The 7,380-nt window shown below is 44.8% G+C and overlaps 2 non-coding genes across 2 annotated transcripts; one reads left to right on the top strand and one right to left on the bottom strand.

Moving 5' to 3' along the window:
- Positions 1-658: 658 nt before the first annotated feature.
- Positions 659-731, bottom strand: trnak-cuu. Its single transcript has one exon. It is a non-coding gene; the product is annotated as a tRNA-Lys (tRNA).
- A 126-nt stretch (positions 732-857) lies between these two features.
- trnan-guu lies at positions 858-931 on the top strand. Its single transcript has one exon. It is a non-coding gene; the product is annotated as a tRNA-Asn (tRNA).
- The last annotated feature ends 6,449 nt before the right edge of the window (positions 932-7,380 follow it).

Raw genomic sequence — 7,380 nt, 5'->3', positions numbered from 1 at the left:
TAAAATCTTTTTTATATCTGGAGATGAGCTTGACACTGACTTGACTATGACTTCCGAGATACAAACTGGTTAAACAGGGTTTAACATAAGCAGTGGCCCGTTGGCCCAGGGTAAGTTAAAGAGTGTGTGGGGCAACTTAATTACCCAGCCACTGGCCTGATGTAATGTTACACACAACTTTAATTTATTTGTGCACCAATTCAATATATCGATCAACTGTTAATTAACCACTTTAAAACAATTGTTTGGACAAACATTACAATGCATACATATTAAATATATGTATACAATAAATTAACAGTTTTATGTAAACTGTTAAAAAATACAAGTGATCTACCGGTGGGGCAACACATTATGTTGTGTTATGTTGGACACTGCTCTAATAGATTGTTCATGAAAATTATTCTGATAGAAATACACTAGATTTGCATGTCTGTGAAATTGTCTGTGCGTTTAAGGAGTTCTGACAATGTAAGACTTTATGCAAGAAAGTAGTATGCTTTTGAGCAAGATCCGTGTTTGTTAGACTGCCAAGATGCCTGCTCTTGGTTGAGTGCTTCCTTGACAGCAACATATTCTGACTGTTTGTAGTGCCTCTGATTGTTTGCTCTGAGGCTGCTTGAGACAATGGTGACATAGGACGTCTAAGAAAAGCATGCGCCCAACGTGGGGCTCGAACCCACGACCCTGAGATTAAGAGTCTCATGCTCTACCGACTGAGCTAGCCGGGCTTGACGTGTGGAGAATGATTAATGCAGACAAGGCGGTGAGCAATGCCGGCACTACGCGACTGCCTGCTTGGCAGCAAGCCAGGCTAAGATCGGAGGTGTAACAATACTCCACAGAGCCTTGCAGCTGTCTCTGTGGCGCAATCGGTTAGCGCGTTCGGCTGTTAACCGAAAGGTTGGTGGTTCAAGCCCACCCAGGGACGCGGTTCTTTTTCCCAGGAATTGTGCTCCCGATGGGAATCAACGAAAACTCTACAAGGTCAATGCAAGACTCGCACTGGCATACATGTGCACATCACCTCAATAGAAATGGAAAAGGGGGGGAACTCTGTCTCAGCAATCTAATTTCCTCTACCAGCCAGAAAAACCTCATATCCAATTGCTTTACCACTGTGAATCTGTAAGAGAAAATAGACAGTTATAGCACACAGTGCGTGTGTGCTGTGACTGTGCAAAAGAATCTCCCCTGTTTGATCACGGCACCACTATTGCCTTGCATGTTTTGGGTTTCACATGTTCTGCTGATCCACAGAGAGAGAGAGAGAGAGAGAGAGAGAGAGAGAGAGAGAGAGAGAAATACCCAGAGGTACTGTTGTACCCAAATGGGCTGTTCTACCCAGAGATACTGTTCTACCCAGAGGTGCTGTTCTACCCAGAGGTACTATTTTACCCAGAGGTACTGTTCTACCCAGAGGTGCTGTTCTACCCGGCTGCACATACTGTGCTCTGGCTGTGTGCACTGGATGCCTGAGCTAACATCACAACTCAAAGCCTCACCCTCAACAGGAGACAGAGGAAGAGCGAACAGACCCTTTGATGTGACAGATATATGATGCATGAGGTGGGTGTGTGTTTCATAATGATGGTGGCTTTCTCTGAATTACTTTTTTTTCTCTCTCTCTCTCTCTTTGAATGGGTGTGATATGTTTGAACATGCAAACCTTCTCATGCATGTCAACGTAAATTCGTCATTTAAAGTTGGCCTGCTCCCTCTGTGTTTCTGTCCCCTTAAAGGTGCCATGTGTAATGTCCGCCAAAAAATCAATTCATACTCCACATTCCATAAAAAATGGGGCAGTATACCTCCAGAAAGTGAGTTGGTCTACCCTAGAGTAACAACCGAGACACGTGTATTGCAGTTTGGCTGGCGGTTATGTTGCCCGCATACCGCCTCCCATGGCCGAAACTGGTATTATGACACCTGTCGGGCTGTGGCTAGTAATTTAGCATGCTAATTCAGGTTGATATCTCTGCAGCACTATACCTTGTCATTTTTTTAATGACACCATCGCCCTTATTTCTTTTGATGCGTGTAGCTCATTTTTTGGATATTTTTACCTCAATTCTTACACATGGCACCTTTAAACACATATAACCACCTGTATGTGGCAATACGTTCTGGTTATACACACTGGGGCTTATCTCTCAAGGGAAATGACATATTAACCAGATGAGAAGGCAAGCGAATGTCCTGTACAGACTTTGGGGTTTAACGGTTGCAGGTTTATTTCCGGCCATCCAAACATGCGTGTCCAGAAATTAACTGGTCAAAATATAAACAATCAAGAATGGTATGGTTTGGTTATGAGGTTAAAACAGTTGCAGGTCTATTTACGGACATCCAAACACATGTCCACAAGTTAATCGGTCAAAATATAAACAATCAAGAAAGGTGTGGTTTAGTTATGGTTTAATGGTGTAATTATTAGCCTGGAATAAAATCAGGTTAATGACTAAATGTTAATGGGAAACTGCATCAACTGACCAGTGTGCATGGTCCACATTAGCAATAACAGTAATCCAGGTGACCTACATTATATCGCCTCAAAGAGCCTTGGAGTGGGAATATATCGTAAGGGGCTATCTTTAGTTTCTGCCCCTTCCTCGCGCATGCTCAATGCTGATAGAGCCTGACCCTGACATTGAGCCAGGCTGAGCTTGGTGTGTTTGCTCAAGAGCGGACACTGTGTACACTACACACTCACTACTGCTGCTGAACAGACACACACACACACAAAAGGCTAACCTAAGAGGGCGTGTGGTGTCTGAATTTGTGTGTGTGTGTGTGTGTGTGTGTGTGTGTGTGTGTGTTTGTATATGTTGAGTGGCAGAACAGGTTATGGTCCAGTCTAATCTGAGAGGTGTGACAAGCATGACCTCATTTCTGGCTTCAGGCAAGGCACACACACACACACACACACACAAGTCCCAGGCAAAAGGTGAAGACAGCACCAGCAATAACCTTGCAATTGACTCTTGACCTCAAACTGTCTCGGCACCACCGCAGCCAAGGGCCAGAACAATGTAGAGGGCTTTGGAGCTGCACAACCACACACAAACACAGACACACGCGCACACACACACACACACACACACACACGAGACGTCTGTCCCACCAGGCCTTGGTTCATTGTGCTGAGAAAAACACAGCAGGAATCTACCATTTGGGATCTGTCACAGGCCACTGCCTGGGTTAAAGGGAGACAGGTTATGTCTAAAAATGAGAGCGTGAGAGAGTATGTGTCTGTGACATACTCCCCTTGAACTAGGAGTGTGTGTGTGTGTGTTTACGACACAAGGCCAAAAGTACATATTGTGTTGCGAAATGTGTGTGTGTGTGTGTGTGTGTGTGTGTGTGTGTTTGATTTGGCAGGCACTGCTATGTCCAAGGGTCATCATCTGACACCGACGGGTGGGGAATTTCCCCCTGGGGGGACCTGGAGCTCGGAGCGTCATGGGGGAATTTCTCCTGAATGGTGAGGACTCAGTTTCTTCACCAGCCATGACCAACCAGCGGCTGAGTCTTCTGTCCAAAGAACAACAAAACAACACTGGACCAGTGCTGTACAGTGTTCTCTCTCTCTCATTCTCTCTTCTTTTCTCTCTCTCTCATTCTCTCTACAACACAAAAATAGCACGAGATAAAAGCAAAAGGTTGCACTCCGAGACAACTGACTCTTCAGCGGACCACATGCGGGTGTTGGATTTCGGGGCTTTTGAATTAGGGGTCTGAAATAATGTCCTGGCTACACAAAGGGGTCTTTGCTCTTTCAAGTCGCCTGAAAAACGATCTCCCCCTGCCTGATCATCATAGAGCAGCAGGTTAGCCTCCTCAGGGCCCACAGCATCATGGGTAATCGTCTCCTCTGCAGTTTGAAGTCACATCCAGTTTCAGCCCCCTGGTTACCAGTAGCACCTCCATTCAGCTGCATGGGAGGCTGTTAGCTGACACGCTAGGCCCAAGCCCTTGCCCTCAGCATGGTTGGGATATAAACCTCAGACGAAATGGGATGTGGGAGGGTGTGTGTCCTGATGAGGGTTGCTTTTGTTTATGTGTGTGTGTGTGTGTGTGTGTGTGTGTGTGTGTGTCTACGGGTGTGTGCCTGTGGTTTGCTTTGCGACCACTCTATGACAGCTCTGACGACGTTTGAGGCCAAACGAGATTATGTCACGTTGCCTCAGGCCCATTCTAGGGTTCAGAGGGCACCTGTGAGCTTGAGGACCAGACAGAGAAGGAGACAGCAGCAGGCTCCAAGAGCAAGAGGAGTCACTCTCAAATCAGATCATTACAGGGCAAGACATAAAGCACATGTGCACACATACTGTACATCAGGGTTGTGCACAATTCAAATTGCAATTCTGCTTTCTGTTTTCTACCTCAATTGAAATGCAAGTGAAATTCAAAAATTGAATTGAAATTTAAGAGCCAGTTTCAATTCAATTCTGGAATTTTGCACAAGCCTGCTGTACACACACAAACCCATGGTGTTACAAACATTGTCTCACACAATCCCCTCAAACAGTGCATCTCCCTAAGCACACATAAGTCATTTTAAATATGCTTTGCCTGCAGACATCACACTATGTGTATTCTGAGAATAAAAAAGTTGCTTACCTAAATGTAAGAAAAGACTACATCTGAGGCTTAATTGGCCAGCTGCAAGGTCAGCTCCTTGGCAGTTCACACACTGATAAGACATATACTTTTCCTGTATTGCACATTGTTTTGGATAAGAACGCCTGCTAAAGTAAACAAATGGAATGTTAGAAAACATAGCTCTGCCCTGATACTATTTCCAAACAAAGAATGGGCCTTCTTATCAAGGCATGAGGCTGACCGGTGTTTACTCACCATGCAGAGAGAGTGGATGTTTGCCACAGCGCCTCACGGCTATTTTGCCCCTGACCAGCTACTAAACAAACACTATGGGCAAAACATACCGTAAACAGCAGTCATGTGTGTGTGTGTGTGTGTGGTTTTTTTTTCCCCGTCAATAATAGAAATCTATTAAATCTGCTCATTACATACGTATATTATAAGATGTCATTTGTTACGGTAAAACTTATTACCAAAAAGCAAATTAAAAACATTAAAAACGTAATGTTTTTTAACTACTCTGCAGTACAAAGTCATAGCTATTTTGATGTTTACATAATCTCGCTTTGTATTACCAGACTCTTCCATAAACATCAGATCAATGTTTTTCTCGACCTTAAACGTTCACCAGGGTTTTGCCCAGTAGGGCTCTGTGTGTATTGCCACACTTGTGGAATGTGCATTTGTTTACTTTTGGCCCGTCTTTGGACTTTCCTCATGCACGCCGCTTTCCAGTTACATGGAAAGTCATATTCTGATAATAGCAATCCCAGAAGAGCATTTGTTTTTACTCTGAGGGCTTGAGAAAAAAAAAAAAAAAACACAAGCCCAAGCAGTGTTGTAGTCGCCGCTGGTCTCTGGGGCCAGACACACACCCACACACACACACGCACACACACACACACACACACACACACACACACACACACACACACACACGCAGACAAATAAACATTAAACATAATTTCATCAACATTACATTGTTTCCATTCCTAATGTGACAAACCAAAGCAAAACACAGGAGAGAAATAAATACAAGTGTCCATTATAATCATGCTTGCTTAATAGGTTAGCTCAGGGTTAGCATTCTGCCGTCCTGGTATTATCTACTGTCGACTGAATGTGTCTTTGTGTGAAAGTCTGTCTATTCAGAGGAGTGAACATAACCCAAAAGCTAGAGCCTGACTACAATGGGTTTCAAATGTGAGACTGTGCTCGTTTATTGAAGAAAGCAGAATGAATGTGGCCAGTCCCCATTGACCGTTTAGCTATTTCACGAGCGTATTGCACACACTATTGTTTGAGAGTAGTGAACTTCCTAGTGCTCTCCAAGAAGGCACCAAATAGCTTCTCAAAAAATGCTAAAGGTTAAAAGAGGAGAGGACAAAACCGACCCCCCCACTCCAGCAACCCAAACATAAATCTGCAGGCAACATGGCCAAGAGGCCTGTGAAAAAGAAGTGCTTAAATCTCATGGGTCAGGGCCTTGAGCTCTGGAGATGACAACCATGAAGACAGCCTGAGCTCCACTGGTGACAGAGACTGCACACACACGCGCACACACACACACACACACACACGTAAACACCTCATATTAAAATCAGACCACTGAGGGTTCTATAGTGTTCTATCAGACCACCGAGGGTTCATACAGCAACACTTAGACACAGTGCCAACATGTACATCTGCCTGTACACACAAACACACACACTCCCATGAGAAAGCATGGTGCTATGGACAGGGAGGAATGTGAGGAGCAAGGGTTCTTCAGTGCAGCTGTCTGAATCAGTTGTTTACTGCAGCTTTTGGAGAAATAGGAATTACACACTCACAAACATAACACAGACCCCCGCCGCTTCAACCCTGCATGCACGTGCGCGCACACACACACACTTCTCTATTGTTGAGCCAAAACTGACATATAGCTCTCTCTCAGACACACACTACACACACACACACACACACACACACACACACACACACTGACAGCTTGCTCAGATTACAGCTGTAGAGAAATGGTTTAGTCACACCGGTAAGCGCCCCCACAACATTCCACAGTCCTGACAGCACACTTTCCCTTGGCAGCTCAGAGCTCTCTCCAGGCTTCCTATGCATGCTTGCACTCTCCCTCTCTCTCACGCACACACACACACGTGCACACTACACACACACACACACACACACATGTGCACACTACACACACACACACACACACACACACACACACACACACATGTGCACACTACACACACACACACACACACACACACATGTGCACACTACACACACACACACACACGCGCACTATACATACTGTACACACACACACATGTGCACACTACACACACACACACAAACATAAACACATACAAACACACACACACACACACACACACACACACACACACACGCGCACTATACACATACTGTACACACACACAAAAACACATACACACAAACACATACATATGCACAAGCACACACACATACCCGCACACACACACACACACACACACACGCACGTACACACACAAACACACACTCATGCCTTCACTCTGTTTCAACCAAGAAAATCAACGTCTGTTGGGTTTACAACGGATCTCTTTACAACAAGGAAGAAAAAGGATTTAAAATATGTCTCCATAAAGACATCGGCCATCTACTTCAGCGTTCACACCTTACTTTAATGAAATATCCCACTGACAGATTGGCTGATGAAAAAAGGTAAACCAGCGGGGTTGCGTTTTCCCTCTCACGTAACATTAGTGTAAACAA

Source organism: Alosa sapidissima, chromosome 6 (genome assembly GCF_018492685.1).
Source record: "Alosa sapidissima isolate fAloSap1 chromosome 6, fAloSap1.pri, whole genome shotgun sequence".
NCBI lineage: Eukaryota > Metazoa > Chordata > Actinopteri > Clupeiformes > Clupeidae > Alosa > Alosa sapidissima.
The sequence above is the reverse complement of the archived record's forward strand: the minus strand, read 5'-3'. Positions and strand labels throughout refer to the sequence as shown.